Raw genomic sequence first — 24,401 nt, 5'->3', positions numbered from 1 at the left:
AGTCAATTAGGCAGTTGCGTAATGAGAAGGCTGTGTTACTCAATTTAATTTGTTTTATTGAGTGATGGTTTGTGTAATTACACAGTCTTTCTACACCCAAAACTGGCAGCGCTAGTCTGAGAGAATGATGATCTCGAGTCGAGAGAATAGTGGTACCATTCACGGACGCAGAGAACACAGCTCGAGATGGGCGATAGAACTATTCTCTCGAGGTTCATTTGCAAAAAAAGTTCATCCGTCAAACAAAAAACCAAAAGTGTCGACAACGGGAATCGAACCTGAGACCTTTGACAAACCAATCCAATGACTTAGCTGCCTCGGCCACCACAGCTTGGTGACCAAGGAGAAGTCAGAAGTCGATGTATGACACTTTTTGGAGATTTATTGATTCAACTAACGAATGAACTCATTTGTTATGATGGTGTGAGTTGGTACACGCAAACGAGAAATCCGTGAGGGTGGCCCTCCCAATTTGAGCTGTGTGGAACAACGCTGAAATCGCACGGAAATCCCTCCCGACTTGAACGGTCTCGAAAATTCACGCACACCATCTCAGGGAAATGTCGAAATGTTTCAATTTCATTGACCAAGAACGTAAACACTCGAAGGCGTGCTCGAAGGGCAGTTGCATCTCACACGTCGGTGCTGTGCACAAGTATGCGTGCTTCTTTATTATCGCCGATCAGCACAAATTCACTTTGCAGTGTGGTGCTGGAGTGACATGATTCAAACAGATTGAACAATTGAAGAATTTACTGTTTTCTTTAATTGTTTTGTCAAAATGTCAAAATGTCAAAATGTCAAAATGTCAAAATGTCAAAATGTCAAAATGTCAAAATGTCAAAATGTCAAAATGTCAAAATGTCAAAATGTCAAAATGTCAAAATGTCAAAATGTCAAAATGTCAAAATGTCAAAATGTCAAAATGTCAAAATGTCAAAATGTCAAAATGTCAAAATGTCAAAATGTCAAAATGTCAAAATGTCAAAATGTCAAAATGTCAAAATGTCAAAATGTCAAAATGTCAAAATGTCAAAATGTCAAAATGTCAAAATGTCAAAATGTCAAAATGTCAAATTGTCAAATTGTCAAATTGTCAAATTGTCAAATTGTCAAATTGTCAAATTGTCAAATTGTCAAATTGTCAAATTGTCAAATTGTCAAATTGTCAAATTGTCAAATTGTCAAATTGTCAAATTGTCAAATTGTCAAATTGTCAAATTGTCAAATTGTCAAATTGTCAAATTGTCAAATTGTCAAATTGTCAAATTGTCAAATTGTCAAATTGTCAAATTGTCAAATTGTCAAATTGTCAAATTGTCAAATTGTCAAATTGTCAAATTGTCAAATTGTCAAATTGTCAAATTGTCAAATTGTCAAATTGTCAAATTGTCAAATTGTCAAATTGTCAAATTGTCAAATTGTCAAATTGTCAAATTGTCAAATTGTCAAATTGTCAAATTGTCAAATTGTCAAATTGTCAAATTGTCAAATTGTCAAATTGTCAAATTGTCAAATTGTCAAATTGTCAAATTGTCAAATTGTCAAATTGTCAAATTGTCAAATTGTCAAATTGTCAAATTGTCAAATTGTCAAATTGTCAAATTGTCAAATTGTCAAATTGTCAAATTGTCAAATTGTCAAATTGTCAAATTGTCAAATTGTCAAATTGTCAAATTGTCAAATTGTCAAATTGTCAAATTGTCAAATTGTCAAATTGTCAAATTGTCAAATTGTCAAATTGTCAAATTGTCAAATTGTCAAATTGTCAAATTGTCAAATTGTCAAATTGTCAAATTGTCAAATTGTCAAATTGTCAAATTGTCAAATTGTCAAATTGTCAAATTGTCAAATTGTCAAATTGTCAAATTGTCAAATTGTCAAATTGTCAAATTGTCAAATTGTCAAATTGTCAAATTGTCAAATTGTCAAATTGTCAAATTGTCAAATTGTCAAATTGTCAAATTGTCAAATTGTCAAATTGTCAAATTGTCAAATTGTCAAATTGTCAAATTGTCAAATTGTCAAATTGTCAAATTGTCAAATTGTCAAATTGTCAAATTGTCAAATTGTCAAATTGTCAAATTGTCAAATTGTCAAATTGTCAAATTGTCAAATTGTCAAATTGTCAAATTGTCAAATTGTCAAATTGTCAAATTGTCAAATTGTCAAATTGTCAAATTGTCAAATTGTCAAATTGTCAAATTGTCAAATTGTCAAATTGTCAAATAATCAAATTGTCAAATTGTCAAATTGTCAAATTGTCAAATTGTCAAATTTTCAAATTGTCAAATTGTCAAATTGTCAAAATGTCAAATTGTCAAATTGTCAAATTGTCAAATTGTCAAATTGTCAAATTGTCAAATTGTCAAATTGTCAAATTGTCAAATTGTCAAATAATCAAATTGTCAAATTGTCAAATTGTCAAATTGTCAAATTGTCAAATTGTCAAATTGTCAAATTGTCAAATTGTCAAATTGTCAAATTGTCAAATTGTCAAATTGTCAAATTGTCAAATTGTCAAATTGTCAAATTGTCAAATTGTCAAATTGTCAAATTGTCAAATTGTCAAATTGTCAAATTGTCAAATTGTCATTTTAACATTTTAACATTTTAACATTTTAACATTTTAACATTTTAATATTTTAACATTTTAACATTTTAACATTTTAACATTTTAACATTTTAACATTTTAACATTTTAACATTTTAACATTTTAACATTTTAACATTTTAACATTTTAACATTTTAACATTTTAACATTTTAACATTTTAACATTTTAACATTTTAACATTTTAACATTTTAACATTTTAACATTTTAACATTTTAACATTTTAACATTTTAACATTCTAACATTTTAACACTTTAACATTTTAACATTGTAACATTGTAACATTTTAATATTTTAACATTTTAACATTTTAATATTTTAACATTTTAACATTTTAACATTTTAACATTTTAACATTTTAACATTTTAACATTTTAACATTTTACCATTTTAACATTTTAACATTTTAACATTTTAACATTGTAACATTGTAACATTTTAACATTTTAACATTTTAACATTTTACCATTTTAACATTTTAACATTTTAACATTTTAACATTTTAACATTTTAACATTTTAACATTTTAACATTTTTACATTTTAACATTTTAACATTGTAACATTTTAACATTTTAACATTTTAACATTTTAACATTTTACCATTTTAACATTTTAACATTTTAACATTTTAACAATTTAACATTTTAACATTTTGTTAACAATTTTTCACTTATCCTCATCAATAAAAAAATGAAAACAATAATATATTTACTCATTTCAAATACAATACTCATCTTTCTGCCGCGATGCTAAAAGAACAGTAAAACTCGTCGACCAATTGGGTATATAAAGGTATGACGGATTTTTGCTTTTTATTAAAAAAAATAACTAATAGTATGTTTAGCATTTTTCAAATAAAGCGGGTTTTCTTTTTCATTAGCAATTTGTTTCGGAATTATTTATATTTTTTCCACATTTTTTTTTTGTGGTGAAATCTACTACACCTTATATTTTTAAAAACCTTGATGGATGAGGGACCGCAGCCATCACTGACATTTCATTGTGTTTCGTATTTTCATGGTGTGATCAAGCAGCTCTGCGATTCTGACAGTGAATTTGCAAGAAAAAATAAAGAATTCAGTGAAATGCATGGAGAAAAATCTGCAACGATTGCCTTTGGCCCGCTGGAGTCTCTTTTGGCTCGGAAGTTTTCGCCTGGAGCTTGTTCCATCGGTGATTTGCGCCAACTTGGAATGGCTTTCAACGAGGTTCGCCGGAATTTACTTCAAATTCATCAAAACAGGTACGAGCAGAAGAAATAATCAATTCATAAAGTGATGTTGTCAGACATAAATCTGTTCTTCTTTTCAGGGTAATCATTGCAATGCTTTAAAAAAACAGGAGGACGAGGACTCGGAGGGCTCGTCAGGCCTGGCTCCGGATGGCTCCGTGGAGGTGACGGTTTTCATTGAGTGGTTATTTTGCCCGAAGAAAGTGTTTTAGTGTGAAAGCGAGTGTGAAAGTTTATTGTGGAATAAAGGATGATGTGTTGTAAATTTGTCATTTTTATTTTTTTGGTGGAAGCCATTTTGGGGAAACGGAGGGACTCACTAATACAGGCACAAAATTGAGCCGCCGGCACTAATACATAGACAAAATATAAGACCAATTAATTCACCAACACATGCAACAAAGTTTGAATGTGTTTGTGTTTAGTTGGTTAAAAAGGCATGAAATATTTCTTGCGGGTTTCCCTCGCGCTGATTCTGCGGGTTTTCTCCCCTGTCCGTGAATGGTGACAGTTCCCTCTCAATTCGGGAGGGTTTTCTCACGATTTTCCCCCGATCTCGGTTGCGTGTACCATTATTCTATCGATTTTGGCACTGAGCCCTCAATAAATTTTGAGAGAACGATTATCTCGACTCTGAATTTTGGGTGTAATTTTCAGACGTTCAGATAACAGTTTTGGCTAGGTATCTTAAATCAAAACATTGACTGTTGACCTTAATTATTTAATTGGCTTCAGGCGCAATCAATAAAAAAGTGTTGATGTTTTAACTATTTCAAAGTATCCTATAAGAAAATATCTGTTCTACTTGAAACACATAACGTTGACAATGAGATAGTGCAAAAAAATAATTGATTTAATGCACTCTCAGGGTTTTTTTTTTGCTTAACAAAAATAAAATCTTTTTATTCTGTTTACATTTGAATAATAAACATAAACAATACTTAAAATTGACTTAGGACACAATATAAATTATTTATATAAAAAATCAAATAGCTAAATTGAGAGATCTATGTATACTTTCAAATAATTTTAAATTTTGAACGATTACAGAAAAATCATTAAAAAAAAAAACAAAAAAAAAAACTAAGGTTATGCCCACCATGAAATGCATTCATTACTGCACTAATTCGATGGAATTTCCATAACTCTAATAGCGCTCCAATTTATGCACTTCGACCGAAGGTCACCGACTCACCGATCAACTTCCACGACTTTGCAGTCAAGCACCGACCGGTGTGCACTGGGTACTAAATTCCCCACCAGCAATTTGCCGTCGCCGTTAATATCGGAGCTTAAATTTATGAGATCGGCTTAACGCCAAGGCGTTTTCCATTGCGCAAGTGGCAAATAGAACGGTTTAGCTTTTTTATTCGATTGCGCCGGGTAATGGGTCGTCGAGCGAAGGTCGATAAAGATAAATTTCCGCTTAACGGGGTGTGTCGGGACGACGACGGCGTTGTTGGTGGCCTTCGTGTTTGGAAGGTGCCATTTCTGGACCGTGAAGGGGAAGGTGATTTCCGTTTCGCCCATGGGTTGACCTTTCGAGGGGGAGGAGGCAAGGCAAAAATATTTGATCTGCAGGATCTAGGGCAGCAAACGGTGCTGGTTGTTGGAGGACTGTTGTAGAAAATGTCAGGATTGTATTTAATTTTATGCAATTATTTGGAATGGTTAATGATTCATTAAAAATAATGACGCATTCGTTACATTGCAGGTATGTTGTAGGCTGGAAGCCTGGTTGAAGGAACCGCACCCCTTTTTTGGCGGCCAAAAGCGAGAACGACCTCATTATGGTGGAGGCTGGCGAGTGCGTGCATTAATCGATCGGCAACGTGAGTTGAGACAGTGCAGCCGAATCCTTAAAAAAATGTTGGCTTACATTGATTTTTTTTGTTAAATATATTTTAGGTTCAACGCAAAAAGTAATAAATGCATACATTTGACTTCAATTTATCATGTTGAATATTATTAAAATGTATTATGCAAATCTCGGTAAAATTGCAAAAGAAAGATTTGTCTAAACTATGACTGCTTGAAAACTAATAATTGCTAGGTTAACTTCATTGTCTTTACTTATGCAGGTGGGCAGGGTTGTTAAAATATCAAAATATCAGCTCTCAGCAACTACAATTATCTCGCCTGAATATTCATGCCTCAAATACAACTGCTCTTCTCTCTTCATTGAAACTCTCAGCGCCGAACATAGCCGAACATGTTTTCGTGTTTACACACTCGCGATTGACATTTTCCTTTTCTCTCTCATTCCCGCTTCCACGATCATCCTACCGCGACAGCGTTTAACCACAAAAGCCGCCACAAAACCAATTTCGCAAACGCAGTTTAACGGGACGTCATGCGTAGTCGGCTCCTAATCGCCATCTCGCGTTCTCTCATTGCAGTTTTCTGAGAGATTGAGAGACTCAGCGGTGAGAGCGCAAAGTCGAGGAAAAGGGGAGGAGTGATAGAGAGAGAGAATGACATCGCTGGGAATCACGAGACACAAGAAGAGAGCACTCAGGCTTATTTTAATATTTCATGGTAAGTTTGTTATTTGTCAAATAAAAAAAAACTAAATGTAAATTTCAGAAAACGCAAAAAAAAACACATCATCACTTTTCTAATTTTCATATTTTAGGTATTTTAATGTCGTTAAAGGTTAACATTTTGCAAAAATGTGATATGTAAACAAATAAAAAATAAAAACCTTTTTAGACTTTGGTTGCTGAGGTACAGCCTCTTATAGTTTACATTTTGTAAAAAATAAGTTTAGCTCAGAGTTTCTGGTTCTGATTTATTCACCATCCAAAAACAATGGCAAATTATGCCTTCTTAGGTCCTCTAAAACTGATAAGAATAATCTAAAATCAATAAGTGCACTTTTTGGGAATTTCATTATTGGTGATAAAAAGTGAAATAAACATTTATTTTCATTGCACATTTTTTTTAATGAAAGGTCCTAAGCTAAACCTATAATTCAGCACAAAATATCCCTTTTTAAAATACAGATAAAAATAATGTATTTTCACTAAATTGTATTTGATAGTTTAAAGGAATAACAAATGGTCCCTAATGTGTTTCTGTTTTTTTTTTTGCTTGAATCGAATAAAAAAAATACAAAATTAGAAAAGTACTCTTTTACTCCAACTATTTGTAAGAGTTTTTTTTAAAGTAAACCTTGAGTGACATTAAGTAACGATTGGCATTGATGTTAAAGTTCAGTAAATTCCACCATATTTTTGAAAAATGTTGGTAACTCATCTATCAACAATCCTACGTTAAAAGTTTGTCGATATCATTTAAGTTGTATTTGTTATTTAGAAATTACGAGATCTCTTTTTGATCCACAATCACCCCAATTGACCCCCACCTTAGATTATTTAGTGTATGCCCCCACAAAAAGCTTACATCATATCGAAGTTTTGTAAAAATAATTATTTTAGAACTTTCAGCTTTTATCTGAGTTTTGATCGAACAATTTGTCTGTTAAGAATTAAAATAAGTATTTGAATTATTCCAAATGTATGCAAAATTTGTTTTTTATCAAACAATGTTATCAATTTAAAAAGTTATCTAAAATGTTGAGCTTTGTTACCAAGATGGAATACAAACATCTGAGAAGTGGACATATTTCGTCTCATAAAAAGTGTAACGCTGTCTCCAAAATTGTGCAAATTTAAATTAAATTGAATTAAAGTTACATCAGAATAGAAAAAGTATTCAACCATTAACTGTGTCATGTTTTTTTTTCAAAAACTGTATCTATATTGGCTTGATTTTATTCAATTCAATTTAATCCATTCTACTGTTGACAATAAGTAATGAAGTTTTTTAACTTTCACAAAATTGATCGCAATCTCTCTAACAAAAAGTTTTTAGGATAAGTTGAAAATCGTAATGTAAAATGATAATACATTTTAATATTTTTGGAACAAAGGCGTCATCCATAAAGTATGTCACGCTCTAGGGGGGGGAGGGGAGTCTGAGCAAGTGTGACATTGCATGTTATAAGTACAGGAAAAGCGTGACAAAGGGGGGGAGGGGGGGGGGTAAATTTTGGCTGATTTTTGCGTGACGTACTTTATGGATGAAGCCTAAATAAAAAAAAGTTTGTAAATCTTATGAACAAAAATGGAAATTTTGCCTCAAATTGAAAAAAATCAAATTGTTGCAATTTCAGTAAGACATGTTTTAAATGATTTCTGACACCACTGCTTTAACAAAAAATCGAAGAAGACGTCCACACTCCGCATCAGTTGCAGATCGCTCGCTCTCACGTGGATTTCACGCACATCTCACCACCTCACCACCGACTGGCGCGACCAACATGACACAGTCGGCTAATTATACAGATCATGTTCGATTATGCTTCTTTGGCGCGCTGCAGCTCGTCTTCGGCTCTTCGGCTCTGTGATGTTCGCCGGTGGCCATCGTTGGCGGCGGCTTTTCTCTCTCTCTGTTTATGTTTTGCTTTATTTATTTATTTTTTGCTCGCGATCTTTTTCGCCCTTCTCACCAGCGATTTTTATGCTTTGCTTTTTTATGCTGTTTTTGCGAGTGCGTGAGATGGGCCAATTTGAGCCGGGGTCTTCTGCCTTTTGAAACATCAATCACTAAGGGTTAGCTTGAGGTTATGCTGTGGGATCTCCGAAGAGGATCGTGATGAAGGGATGACTGGAGTTTATTGCTTTATGGGAGCAATTTGTGACAATATAGCAAAATTGGAACAAAATGGGTATTCAATCGATGCGGGATGGGGTCATCAATTCTGATGCGAGTTTACCGATCATGGAGGTCGATGGCGGTGTTGGTTCATTGAAGTGTCGTCATACCTGAAATAGGAGGGAAAACAGAATTGTTTATTAAACTTGAATATTTTATGAGAATTTTTGAATTTTAATTTAACAAAAAATAACTGTAGACCTCGAGAAAGCGATTGCATTTCGAAGCCATCAGTTTTTTTTAAATGCTAATTATTTCTTTGGCGATCAGTTAAGATTCACCCATTTGAACCCAGTGTGTTAAATTGCGGAAACAATCACCGCTCATTTTGTTCAACCTGTTGAGCCCAATAAATTCGATATTCATCACTTCCTGGGCGGCTTGCAGTTCAACCAAAGCCACACTAATTCCCAACCTTTTCACAGTCTAATAACAACGTTTGCCTCTGCTATCGTAGCATAAATTCCGTCCGTACACACACTCGTATCAATTTGCCAAAGCGTTTGGAAATTTGCCCGGCTCAAAGTATCGATATCGACAGATCACCGAAGCGTGAATATTTTCGAACCGTTTCCTCATAGAAGCCAAGCCGTCCATGGTCTAAACAGCCTATATGCGAACCGTTTTACGCGGCCAACTTAAAATGTTACGGCTTCCTTACTCTGGCCACAAGAGGGGCGCCTAAAGACCATGGTTAAGATAGGACGTTTAGCGACGACCTTCTCCCCCCTCGTAGGCCCAACTCTTAGTCTTGGTTGAGATGGTTGATTAATAGTGACTGCAAAGTTATTGCCGAACAATTACTGCGTTTCGCCGCAGTGGCGCTGAGATTCGATGGATCGTACCTCATATCGAACAGACCGTACCTCTACGGCAGACCATGTGCTGCGGGTCTCCACAAAACGCTAGGGTCTACAGGAGAGCCCAAAAGCCGTAAAGGCATACCTAACGTTCGCGTACGCATAAAAGGCTTTTACGAGTGCGTCGAGAGATAAATATCAATTTTCTAATAAATAATAATTAAATGTTCTGCGAAAAATGGGCTTCCTGTTAGGATTGCTGCTGCTGTGTTTACTTAGAAGTGTGCCAGCTGAGCACCAACGGGGGAGGTCACGAATTCCAAGGTGCACTGTTCAAACAACAAGTTTGAAAAGTTCTACAAACTCATATCATCCTCGCTAAAAATTTTCAACAGTGTCCTCAAAGCAGAAAAAAATTATTTATGTTTCTTAAAGTATCAATGGCTTCCACGTATGACGTTGGGTGCACGCTGGGTAGGGTAACACTTTTCGTTTGCTGTAGCAGAGTTGCACTGCACAAACGGCCAAGGAAGGACCTCCACGTTGGGCACGAGTTGGGCAAAGTGTAATATTACCTTTCGAATGGCGATGAACTAGGTGGTTCATGCACGGTGGAATGTTGCCAGTCAGTGCAGCAGTGGAAGGTAATTAAAATTGATCTATGAATTTTATGCATGCGCAATATAATGATGGATAAATGTGATTTATTGATAGTTTTCTAGCGGAGAGGTGACTTGAGTTGGTGGACCTTTTTGCAAGTGAATTCCGCTTGGAGTCAAGTGATCGATCGGTGACTAATGATCCATTTGTGGCAGTACAGAAATGTGCACGTTGGCCTGTAATGAAGGGCACTAATTTGATTGAGAGGCCACCATGAAGTTGGGTTTGTGAAATTGTTGTTAAACATATTGAAGTACTTTTTGGACATTTTGATTTCACAATTGATTTTTACTTCATGTTCACGAAATCTTTCAACTAGTGTTTAGCCTTGCCAACCTTTCTAACCAATAAGATTTTTTATCACCAGTTTCCACGAAAAAAAAATTACGAGTTAAAGTAAAAAAATCAAATCAAATAAAATTACTCGCTCTACATTGCCTTGGCGTTCTCGATTGCGAGATTACTACTCGAACCTTGGTGTCCGAAGGTATAATTGTTGAGGCAATTGCAAATCTCTTTTTACACCTAAGCTTCCATCCACCCCAGGATTCGAACTGACGACCTTTGGATTGTTAGTCCAACTGCCTACCAGCGACTCCACCGAAACAAGACCCAGGGTGAAGACTCCTACACCTGGATTTAGCTAACGATCTAATGCGTGTACCTTCAAACATTAAAATCGATTTTCTCGAAAAGTATTAATGGTCGTTGTCAAAAGGTAGAAGCAAATTTCATTTAATTTCTCTACTTTATTGTTGAGTGAAACTTTACTCTTCGAAAAATTACCTGTATTTTTTGTAGGTGAACCTTTGTAAACAAAACGAAATATATTAATTTTAATCAGATGTGTATAAAGTTTTTGATCGCCCGGCCAAATATGAATTTAAAAAATACGCATTTTCCAAATATAAGACAAGAAAAGACTTCTATCAGCTGGTGTATTTTTTTGAATTTCAAGTACTTATTTGACACTTTCGGCTTTCAAGTATTGGAGACAACAAAATTACAATTTTTCATCAGTTTTATTCAAAATCAAATTTTATGCTCCGACTTCGACATCTCAATCAAAACAACAAATCCAAAAAAAAAAAAAAAATAGATCAGGCAGCTGCAAAATTTGCTGTAAGAAATTTATACCCCTTGGCTTGGTCAAGGTTAAGGAGTGCCGTAAACTGGGGTCAATCGGGACACATAGGGCGAATTGGGACAGCAGTTTTAACCATGTTAGAGCACAATATTTTGATTTTTCTAGTTGATTTTTGTTAGAACAGACTCTGACTAACAAGATGTGTACATCCATTTCCAAATTTAAATGCTTTAAGTGTTCTAAAAACTGCTGTCCCTATTCAGACTGTAGTCCCGATTCACCCCAGATTACGGTGATCGAACTTTTTGCGGTTGAAGACAAGAAGTAATTTCCAAATATGAAGAACACGGTATAGATTGCACTTGTGATTTCGTTGTAATTTTTAAGTTTTTCTAATAAGTAGTTTAAATGGGATGGCATTATTTTGAAAATTATCACCGATTCTACGTCTAACCAGCAGGATCCCGATCAAAAGTGCTCCAATTCGGTTCAAATTGACAGTTTTTAACTATATTTGCAAAAATCACATTCTTCAATAAATCACATCTCCAGAAAGGCTTAACCAATTTTAGCGCGCCACGTTTCAAAAGAAAGGTGATTGGTTAGGACTTTTAATGAAAATTACGTAGACACTTTTTAAACATAGCTATTATTTCTTAACATTAGGGCTAGTGATTTTTCTCGGCAAAACGTCGATGGTTTGATTTTTTTTTATTTGAGATTTAAAAAAAATCTCCAAAACGAAGTACATCCTAAGAGTCATATTCATCAAAAGAACACAACACAACACTTCATTAATACCAGTTTTTCGTTACATTTAGGCCGTTGCAAATATTTTTTGAAGTTTATGTATAAAAATTGAAATTACAAGCCTAGGTTTCAACATTTGGATGAAAAAAAAAAGTGTTTTAAAATGCATATTACATGCGCCCAGTTGCTTTCCATAGTTTCCAATATATCGAGGCATCAACGGAAATTCTTATTTCACATTGGTATTTCATGAAAATTTAAAATGTTTTCAAAGGAGTTCAAACATGCTAAATATGATTATAAATGCAGGAAAAGGCATTTAAACTGGTTTGCAGTTTAATAAACATAAATTTTCATTAAAATTTTAAAGTTTTTCGAAAACAACTTTTTTTTGCCCCCTGTGTATTCAGGCTGACTTTGGAAGGGGTTGGGGAGGGGTGGGGGGTTTTATACACTTTGAAAAATATTTGCAACGGACTTATTAATAATTTTAGAATTTTATAATACATTGTAAAATTTGAGTAAAGTATATTAAACCAATTGCATATAAAACATATTTTATAATCAAGCTATTCAATTTTTTTTACTATGATTTCAAAATAATAAAGCTTAATTTTTTTTTCGTTTTCTCTAATTGTAGTGATGAATAATGTTGTAATTTAATCCTATACTATAACAAACAAAACTTATCATAAAAAGCTTATCCATCAAACAGTTTGAGCATCACGTAATTTTTTATGGTCCTCTGCCTGAAAAACAACGTTGACAAAATTCTCCATTATTCAAAGAGCGTAAACTGCTGCTGCTGCATCCTCTAACACACTTCAGGTCCGGCACGACGTGACGTCGTCGCTGGAACATGACACCATCAATTGCAGCAAATGCAGTGCCAGTCGAAAGTGAAACACGAGCGCGAAAGGAACCAGAAACCGGTGCAGTTTTTCACTTTCAAATGTGCTCATTAATATGTTATTAGTATTATTACCTCTCTCTCTCTCTCTCTCTCTCTCTCTCTCTCTCTCTCTCTCTCTCTCTCTCTCTCTCTCTCTCTCTCTCTGTCAGGTGTACTACACGACGACTGGGATATTGTTACAACGCAAGTTGCAAAGTCGTCACCTGAGACGGCTATTGCGGCGCAAGGTTGTTGAAATTTAAAGCTCGTTGCAACAAGTTCATTGCGATTTCGTTAAATTTAAAATGCGCAGAAAACTCTCAATTTCACACACCATCCGTCCTGACGGACTTGCCTGTCTGACAGCTGATTGACGAACTCGCGAGTTTTATTAATTTTAACACCCAGGCAAATAACTCTACTAGGGGTGGTCACCCCGTCAAAAGTGCTATTTTCCTTTGGCGTTGATTTCGCCACGAGCCACGATCAAGTCCTTTTAACGGTTTTAATGAGCTTTGCTGCGCAAATCTTAACGGCCGACGTGTGCCGACCTGACCAACTCAAACCGCAAAGATTAATGAGCAAAGTGGGGTGTCTGAGCCGCTGCACTTCCTGATTGCACTGGGTGAAAGATTCAGTGGCTTAACTGGGGGCCCTTTCGTCACGTGTCGGACGCCAACGCCAAACCTTTTGATGGCGCTGACAAATGGGAGGCAATTGGTCTTCTCGGCTGGTAAACTGCTCCGAATGAGAGGGTACTTAAGAACGCCCCCGCATTCCGCGCATTCAAAACATTGTGTGTGTGCTTGGTTTAACTCGCATGCATGCAAAGTGCATTATTGGCTATGCAGTGGATTGGCTGTGATGAAGAGTTATGTAATTCTAGAAAAAGGCAACATTGAGATTGCAATCTTACAATGTTATCTGTTTGATCAAACCTTTAACCACTTATTTAGTGTAAAAATATTGGAATAATATTTCTCAATTGTTCATGATAAATTTTGGAATAAATACATCATCAAAAATGAAAAAGAAAGAAGCGTTGATTTATTGCAGAGAGGTATGACTTCAAATCAAGAAAGAAAATCATACACGCAAAAAAGTCCGTTCCCGTAAACGTGAACAACGTACCATGAAAATGGAAACAAAGCAAATTTTATGATAAGATTTTGCACCGTGAACAAATGCATGTTTGCAATCGATTTTCATGAACGTTTGTTCACGAAAAACCATAACGCCTGGTCTGGTTACGTTTTTCCTGCCCCCGTAATCATAAACATCGTTCATGGTAACAGGAAACAAATCATACATTTGTTCACGCTCATGCGAACAAAAAGCATGAATTGTGGGCGTAGCCATAGCTTTGAAACAGAGACGAAGAACGTTCAGAAAACATTTAACGGGAAAGTGACAGTTGTAGGGTATCATTCACTGATTACGTGACGAACTATTTAATTCTGGCTCGGGTACGGATTTAGTTTTCTACAGTCAGTTATTCGGATGGCAAAATTAGATAATTTAACCGATTTTGGAATTTTTGGCCGCAAATGACAAATACCGAGAACCTGCCCAATTCGAAGGCAGCCAACGGACCCTGGACCAACCTGGCCACTCCGGAACGGGTCACCGGTTACCGGTGGCCATTTGGGGACACTTCGGAATTTGCAAGGAACCCTGTCATGTGACGTATCAAAATTCTTCAAATTAAAAACTGTGACCGTTTTAAGTGATACCAATGTCCTCTGGCCAATCATGGCCACTCCGGAACGGGTCACCGGTAACCGGTGGCCACTTGGGGACACTTCGGAATTTGCAAGAAACCCTGTCATGTGACGTATCAAAGTTCTTCAAATTAAAAACGGTGGCCGTTTTAAGTGATACCAATGTCCTCTGGCCAATCATGGCCACTCCGGAACGGGTCACCGGTAACCGGTGGCCACTTGGGGACACTTCGGAATTTGCAAGAAACCCTGTCATGTGACGTATCAAAGTTCTTCAAATTAAAAACGGTGGCCGTTTTAAGTGATACCAATGTCCTCTGGCCCAACCTGGCCACTCCGGAACGGGTCACCGGTAACCGATGGCCACTTGGGGACACTTCGGAATTTGCAAGGAACCCTGTCATGTGACGTATCAAAGTTCTCCAAATTAAAAACTGTGGCCGTTTTAAGCGATACCAATGTCCGCTGGCCCAACCTGGCCACTCCGGAACGGGTCACCGGTAACCGATGGCCACTGGGAGACACTTCGGAATTTGCAAGGAACCCTGTCATGTGACGTATCAAAGTTCTCCAAATTAAAAACTGTGGCCGTTTTAAGCGATACCAATGTCCGCTGGCCCAACCTGGCCACTCCGGAACGGGTCACCGGTTACCGGTGGCCACTTGGGGACACTTCGGAATTTGCAAGGAACCATGTCATGTGACGTATCAAAATTCATTAAATTAAAAACTGTGACCGTTTTAAGTAATACCAATGACCTCTGGCCAAACCTGGCCACTCCGGAACGGGTCACCGGTTACCGGTGGCCACTTGGGGACACTTCGGAATTTGCAAGGAACCCTGTCATGTGACGTATCAAAATTCTTCAAATTAAAAACTGTGACCGTTTTAAGTGATACCAATGTCCTCTGGCCAATCATGGCCTCTCCGGAACGGGTCACCGGGAACCGGTGGCCACTTGGGGACACTTCGGAATTTGCAAGGAACCCTGTCATGTGACGTATCAAAATTCTTCAAATTAAAAACTGTGACCGTTTTAAGTGATACCAATGTCCTCTGGCCAAACCTGGCCACTCCGGAACGGGTCACCGGTTACCGGTGGCCACTTGGGGACACTTCGGAATTTGCAAGGAACCCTGTCATGTGACGTATCAAAATTCTTCAAATTAAAAACTGTGACCGTTTTAAGTAATACCAATGACCTCTGGCCAAACCTGGCCACTCCGGAACGGGTCACCGGTTACCGGTGGCCACTTGGGGACACTTCGGAATTTGCAAGGAACCATGTCATGTGACGTATCAAAATTCATTAAATTAAAAACTGTGACCGTTTTAAGTGATACCAATGTCCTCTGGCCAAACCTGGCCACTCCGGAACGGGTCACCGGTAACCGGTGGCCACTTGGGGACACTTCGAAATTTGCAAGGAACCCTTTCATGTGACGTATCAAAATTCATCAAATTAAAAACTGTGACCGTTTTAAGTGATACCAATGTCCTCTGGCCAAACCTGGCCACTCCGGAACGGGTCACCGGTTACCGATGGCCACTTGGGGACACTTCGGAATTTGCAAGGAACCCTGTCATGTGACGTATCAAAATTCTTGAAAACAAAAACTATGACCAGTTAAAATGATACAAAAATACAAAAACACTAAAATACAAAAATACAAAAATACAAAAATACAAAAATACAAAAATACAAAAATACAAAAATACAAAAATACAAAAATACAAAAATACAAAAATACAAAAATACAAAAATACAAAAATACAAAAATACAAAAATACAAAAATACAAAAATACAAAAATACAAAAATACAAAACTACAAAAATACAAAAATACAAAAATACAAAAATACAAAAATACAAAAATACAAAATTACAAAAATACAAAAATACAAAAATACAAAAATACAAAAATACAAAATTACAAAAATACAAAATACAAAAATACAAAAATACAAAAATACAAAAATACAAAAATACAAAAATACAAAAATACAAAAATACAAAAATACAAAAATACAAAAATACAAAAATACAAAAATACAAAAATACAAAAATACAAAAATACAAAAATACAAAAATACAAAAATACAAAAATACAAAAATACAAAAATACAAAAATACAAAAATACAAAAATACAAAAATACAAAAATACAAAAATACAAAAATACAAAAATACAAAAATACAAAAATACAAAAATACAAAAATACAAAAATACAAAAATACAAAAATACAAAAATACAAAAATACAAAAATACAAAAATACAAAAATACAAAAATACAAAAATACAAAAATACAAAAATACAAAAATACAAAAATACAAAAATACAAAAATACAAAAATACAAAAATACAAAAATACAAAAATACAAAAATACAAAAATACAAAAATACAAAAATACAAAAATACAAAAATACAAAAATACAAAAATACAAAAATACAAAAATACAAAAATACAAAAATACAAAAATACAAAAATACAAAAATACAAAAATACAAAAATACAAAAATACAAAAATACAAAAATACAAAAATACAAAAATACAAAAAAACAAAAATACAAAAATACAAAAATACAAAAATACAAAAATACAAAAATACAAAAATACAAAAATACAAAAATACAAAAATACAAAAATACAAAAATACAAAAATACAAAAATACAAAAATACAAAAATACAAAAATACAAATCTAATCTAATCTAATCTAATCTAATCTAACCCTAGCGCAGCCAGTCTTTCGAGGGCATCCTGGAAAATGCCTTAGGTTGATTAACGCCTAGCATCCTCTTGTCATTATTAACAATTGCAGTGCCCAATGCAATAAATTGCTTTGAAACATCACAAACGTTAAAGCGGCCAGGCCAACTGCGTAAAGTTTACCGCAAAGATGATTCTTTGAATTGGATTGAGTTTGAGCACGAATGTTCAAACAACAACACATTTCTGAATCGACAGGGGAGGAAGAAACGTGGGGATCCCCCGCTCACGTTCCTGTTTGTAGGAGCAATAAATCGTTGGGAGCCACCAGCTAAGAAGTTTTGGTGCTCCGGGACCCTCGAGGATGGGACACTGTATTTCCACAAATGCCCTGGACACTATTTGCCGTGGTTATAGCGCCACAACTCGCTCACTGTTGGTGACAGAAAGAACATTAATAAAACTCTTATAAACACAAGATTTCAATTGATGGGATGACCAGATCATCTCACAAAGACCCAGTGCATATTAAATATGAAATGGTTTATTTTGATTAGGATATAGTATCGGATTGATCTCACCAAATTAAACCAGCCCTCTGAGAAATGTAACGCCTCGATCAGTCTGATGGCTGAATAAAATAAGGCTGATGTAAGGTCGATCAGGGCGTTAATTTCTCAGTGGAAGCTGCCGCATCTCAAACGATTTCGGTTTGAGTCCTCGCTACGTCTGTAACGCTATGTAACGGCAGCATCAAAATCAGCATCCCTGCAGGAAAGCGCCGCTCCGTTTTCGTTCTGGAAGCTCGCGGCTGATGCATGTGTGTTTTGTTGCAACACACTCGACGAAAAAGCAGCCGAAGGCATCAGTTTTTTCACTTTTTAGATTCTTTAAATGTTCATTTTATTAATCGTTCACTATTTACAACACACACGCGACGTTCGAAGCCATATTCCGACGACAAAATATTCGCTTGTTATTAAAAACACTGTAAACTTCAACACTTTTTACGGAACTCGAAGCTCTTGCTTCCAGCCAGTTTGACAGCTCGAGTTATCCTCCATACAAAAATACAAAAATACAAAAATACAAAAATACAAAAATACAAAAATACAAAAATACAAAAATACAAAAATACAAAAATACAAAAATACAAAAATACAAAAATACAAAAATACAAAAATACAAAAATACAAAAATACAAAAATACAAAAATACAAAAATACAAAAATACAAAAATACAAAAATACAAAAATACAAAAATACAAAAATACAAAAATACAAAAATACAAAAATACAAAAATACAAAAATACAAAAATACAAAAATACAAAAATACAAAAATACAAAAATACAAAAATACAAAAATACAAAAATACAAAAATACAAAAATACAAAAATACAAAAATACAAAAATACAAAAATACAAAAATACAAAAATACAAAAATACAAAAATACAAAAATACAAAAATACAAAAATACAAAAATACAAAAATACAAAAATACAAAAAAACAAAAATACAAAAATACAAAAATACAAAAATACAAAAATACAAAAATACAAAAATACAAAAATACAAAAATACAAAAATACAAAAATACAAAAATACAAAAATACAAAAATACAAAAATACAAAAATACAAAAATACAAAAATACAAAAATACAAAAATACAAAAATACAAAAATACAAAAATACAAAAATACAAAAATACAAAAATACAAAAATACAAAAATTAAAAAAAATATGGAAATTTTATTTTTTTATATTTTTTAAATTCTGTTTTTCTTTGGTTAGATTCGAGGGACAAAACCAATAAAAAATATTTGCAACGCCCTTCAAAAGTAAGAATAATAATACTTACAGTTCATTAAATTTAAAATATTTTTTAATTCATAAAATAATTCAAATGCTTCAATTTCTTCAAATACTTGAAACACCTGAAATACTTGAAATAATTAAAATATTTCAAATACTTGAAATCCTGGAATTGCTTCAAATTTTTAAAATACCAGAAATTATTGATATTCTTGAAATCTTGGAATACCTGAAACACATGAAATACTTGAAATACTTGAGATACTTGATTTATTTGAAATACTTGAAATTCATGCCTTACTCAAATTTTATCAGTTTTGTTAAATACTCGAATAACTTAAAATATAAAAAAAAAACTCGTGATACTTTGAATAAAAGAAATTTATATTAAATTATTGTAGAGAATACTTTGATCAAATTTCCTATTTGCAAAATTTTCACTCAAATAGCATAGCATAGCATAGCATAGCATAGCATAACGGGTCTGCACCACGCTGTAGGGGGTGCCACAATGGTCAATTCAATATTCTTAGACAATTTGATTGCTGCCCGGTACATCCAAAAATATCTAAGAACGTAAATTTCCACACTGTGCTCCAAGGCTACGCCCATACAGTCCCGTGGGGATTTGGGAGGGGATGTTTTTGTTGTTCACTAGTGGCAAAAGTGCAGGGAACCCATGCGACTTTTAAAAGTGAACGGAATATTTTTGGGAGGTTTGGAATGGGGGTTAGGGGAATTTCATCGGGCCGATGAAAATGGTTGAATGCGTAATGTATTAAATGATTTGGAAGTTTGTACGTGTAAATGTGAGTCTTTAGTGTATTATATAATAAGTATATAGTTTTGCAAAAATAATAAATGAAACAAATATAATACATATAATAAATATAATAAATAAAATCAAGATGATTCCAGGAAGCTGTAAAAAAATTGCAGTAATTTAAAATATAAATGCTCCAGATGGTTCTCATGCTGTTCTAAAAAGTTTCGTTAATTTGAACAATTTGGTCATATAGGTTATGTGGAGATGGTATGTTACAGGAAAGGAAAAGGATGAGGAATAATATAAACAATTATATAAATCATGTAGTGAGTTGATAAATTTACATGCAGGCAGTAAAATTACCACAATCCCTCACCCCATACGAACAGCGACACAAAAGCACACACAAAAAAAAATTAACCTGAATAATCACGACTTCGACTGACGCGCAACAATATTCACTAGCACAATGACCCCCCCCCCCCCATTATTTAATTATAATAACCACTCACCAAAGCACACAAACAGCGACACAAAAGAAATGAAAATGAGCATGCAAAAACAAGACAACGCGTCCCCGTGGTCAGCGCACTAATGATGCCATTATTTAATTATATTAACCACGCACCCAAGCACAGCTAATGATGCCATTATTTAATTATATTAACCACGCACCCAAGCACACAAACAGCAACACAAAAGAAATGAAAATGAGCATGCAAAAACAAGACAACGCGTCCCCGTGGTCAGTGCACTCCTTTTGCAAAATTTTCACTCAAATATGAAAAAATAAATATGAACCTTAACAAAGCCTTCGCACTCCCCACCCTCCCCCCATCATTACGTAAAATAAAAACGCTCCCTAATTCCTTAAAATTATCATGCTCACTTCTCCCCTAGTGGGCAATTCCCCCTTACAAAACTTACCTGACCACCTACCCCCAGAAGCCGAGTCGTCGAACATCCTATCTGGTTTCGGTCCATTTCACAAAACTAAATCTTTCGTTCTTCAAAAATCATTCTGAAAAACACCACAGTTTCGCCGATCAAAACAATTCCGCTGGTCAACACGTCAAAACACGTCTGTTTTCCAAGCGTTACGGTCGAGTTTAAAAAAGTAACGCAAAATTTTGGGCTTTGCACACGGATCACAACGTGGTGAACTAGTTCACAACTTTATGAAGTGCATATCATGATTTCATGATTTTTGTACCATGATTTCATGAATTTGTTCACGTTTCCATGAACACGTTTGTTTGCTAAATTCATGATTTTTTGTTCATGGCTACGGGAACGCTTTTTTTTGCGTGTACTAGCTATAACATTGTGTCATGAAAAGTGTCAAAGAAACTTTTTTAGTTGACAGTGATTCCAACCATTGAAAACTAACAAAACTGACGACACAATTAATGACAGTCACTACCGGTCACTAATCTTCTTGTGCAGATCTCCGAAGCCCGATAAGCCCGCGGTCAACCACTAACCAGCAGTGGCTATCCAAACAGTTCAATTTGTTTCATATCGCCAGCGCTTTTACAGTACAGAATGGCACGTCCAGACTGCTCCTCGCAGGCGTCCGTAATATCGATCATAAATTGTGTTCACAGCCCATTCAACGCCACCACGATCTACGGCGCGGAGCTTCTAAGTTATTGTCCGAGAAGGGGGCACCTAACGAGCACGGTGGACCTGTCGCGTCAGCAAGTTACAGCCAGCGATGAGGCGCGAGCCAGATGGATTTGATCCGCTGGAAATTGATACGGGATCAACCGAAGGCACTCAAATGATTCATTCGAGGGTAACTCTACTGATCTGATCATCGGAGGTAATTACTACCTGGAGCTTCCTGCTTTCGCCGGAGAACTCATTTCGAAGAATTGCGTTGTTGATCGACGGGGATCAGAGTGTATGTTTAGGATTGATTCGCTTCAAGATCTTGGACGTTGATTTGGTGAAGGTGACGGCGACGACGGTTGCGCAACATCTCCTGCGGCTCACACAGTTTGTGCAATGCAAATCTCGTCCGAATCTGCATACAGCTTCCGAAATGTGAACAAATCGTAAACGTCAAAACGGGTCGCCGTTTGTCAACCCAAAGTGTCAGATCCCATCGTAATATTTTTACGATCGTCGCTTTCTTCATCGCGAGCTATTAGCTCGGACTAGCGCTGGCGAAGATTGCTGTGGACCGTTTTTCACACCCCTGAACCGAGTGCCGATCTCTTCTGTGAACCATCGCGGGTCGTTAAATTTGAAGCGTTATAATTGAAATGCCCAAAAACTTTACACTTTATGGCTGAACCGTGGACTAGAGCAAGTAAATTACTAGACAAGAGTACTTAAAAATGATGTTTTAGAATAGAGTGGTCAGCTATTCCACAGATTGCAACCTTTGTTCATTTATTGTTGTTAGAAATCTGTGAATATCAAGTTAATATTTCCATTTTAAAGATACATTTATGAATTGAAAATGTTAAAATTGCGCGAAAATGGTCTACAAAAATATTAAGTTTTTGAAGTAATTCAAGCATTTGGTACTGATCTTCGGCGCATCGTGCTTGCAGTCAAGACGTTTTTTACCGACACCACAAGCTTCCGATGCCGACCGCTGACCATGCTCGCGCAGATTGAAGATGACACTTGAATTTCACCCCGCCGTCGCCGTCGTCCGTGGGGTTGTTTGGCTAATTGAAACGCATGTTCGCGCGGCTCGGCGGGAAGTCTGACGGGTTGGTGATAAAAACAGACCCCGTTGCGGACTTGCTTGCTGGCGACGACATTGACACGTGACTTCATAATAAACATGTCAGCGCTTGCGGGGAGTTGTGAGGGGGGTTTGTCGGTTGGAAAATGAACGACCCAAAGGGTCGACTGGAAGACCCCCGTTTGGATTGAGTTTTTTTTTGCTTCAGCCGACTCGTGACTTGCCGATTTGTGCGTGCAGCGTCCTTCTGGGAGCAATAGTGCATTCGATGCGATTGGGGTTCTTTTGGAGATCGTGATGAAATTGACTGAATTTTTGTATTGCTGGGGAAGCTTGAAGGATTTGATATTTATTTATTTTTTGTTTCCTATAAATAGGATACAAGAAAAAGAAGTTGCCTTTCCGATTCAGAAAGAGATTAAAAAAGTTGGGCTAGTGATTTTCACGGCAAATAAATTGAAATTTCGCGGCAAGCCAATTACAAAACATAGGAATTTCCCGGCAATTTCACGGTACCGTAAACTGGGGTGACTTTGATAGCCCGGGGTGACATTGATAGAAATTTGATTGGGCCACTAATTTTGATACATCCAATGTAACAGTCACATTTTTGCATATATGTTCGATAATAAGCTATCCCTTAATGCTTACATACTCAAAATTCTCAAAAATGTTTCGATATTAATTTGACGGGCATTTGAAAAACCTATCAAAGTCACCCCGGGCTATCAAAGTCACCCCAGTTTACGGTACTCAAAAAATTGCTCAAAATATACGTCAAATGTCTTCTTTTGGCCTAACTATGATTAGAAAAGTGTCTTAAAAGTTAGCAGTTGTTCAAAATGCAAAGTAAATACCCCTGACATAAATTAGTTATTTGAAAAAAGTTGTTTTGGATTAATTTCAAGAAATTTTGCTGAACTTCCGTCAGTTGGATTTATGAGCTACTTTAATTTTAATGAGATTTTAAAAATTTCATTTGCTAAAATATCTCGCAATCCTGAACGCCATATTCATCAAAAGTAGGATCAGTAAAATAAGTTTAGTAAAATTATGTTTGTCTTGCTACATTTCAGCAGCAGGGAAATTTTAATATTTTAATAAAGTTTAGGCAAATTAAAGCTCATTAAAGTCAATTAAATCTTGAGAAGTGTTTGAATAAAAAATAAAGCTTAAATGCACTGAGAAGCGATTTATTAATTTCACGCTATTTACCAAATTTCACGGCTAAGGGCAAAAATAACACGGATTACGCGGCTTTCGTGAATTCGCGAAAAAATAACTAGCCCTATAAAAAAGGTTTAACAAACCGAATATTTTCGCTTAGAATTTTTGAGCTCCCGCAACGGGATTCGAATCAACAATCTCTGGACAATCTCTCGGTCCAAAGTTGTAGAGAAAAAAAATTAAGGCCTTTTTTTCATTTAACAAAAAAATCAGATGTATTTTTCTTTCAAGAGCAGTAAAAAAACTTTAAAAACCTTTAAAAAATCCAAAATGTAAGCCTTAAAGTAGCCTAAATATGGTTTTTGAGATACTTTTTGCATTAAATCATTAATAAATAAGTTTGGAATATGAAATTAACTGAATTTATTTTTGTTTGACGACTTCATGGACAAATTTAAATAAAAAAAATATTTGTAGCGGCTTTTCATTACAACAGTTGATGTCACTTAAATAATAATGTTTTCAACTTTAATGACAGAACTTTTTCACTATTCAAACAGGGCCAGTAAAACGATCGCTAAAATATAGGTCATCTGAGTCAAAGCAGTTACGAGATATCTTAAGTCTAATTTTTTTAAACAACAGAACGTAACATAAAAAATGTTCAAAGTATCTCAAGAAGTAGTAACAGAAACATTTTTAGATGATAGTTAACTCTTGTTAACGAAAACGATGATTAAAATTATTATTTCAA

General features: G+C 35.2%; 1 protein-coding gene and 1 long non-coding RNA gene across 3 annotated transcripts in view; one reads left to right on the top strand and one right to left on the bottom strand.

The window, feature by feature from the left end:
• Positions 1-24,401, bottom strand: part of LOC120419809 (mucin-5AC) — a 288,982-nt gene that overhangs the window by 53,946 nt on the left and 210,635 nt on the right. The gene's annotated exons all lie outside the window — the stretch shown is intronic.
• LOC120419845 (uncharacterized) lies at positions 3,483-4,120 on the top strand. Its single transcript, XR_005605784.2, has 2 exons — positions 3,483-3,860; positions 3,929-4,120. It is a non-coding gene; the product is annotated as an uncharacterized LOC120419845 (long non-coding RNA).

This window comes from Culex pipiens, chromosome 2 (assembly GCF_016801865.2).
Source record: "Culex pipiens pallens isolate TS chromosome 2, TS_CPP_V2, whole genome shotgun sequence".
Classification (NCBI taxonomy): Eukaryota; Metazoa; Arthropoda; class Insecta; order Diptera; family Culicidae; genus Culex; species Culex pipiens.
Note: the sequence above shows the minus strand (reverse complement) of the source record. Positions and strands in the feature narration are given on the sequence as shown.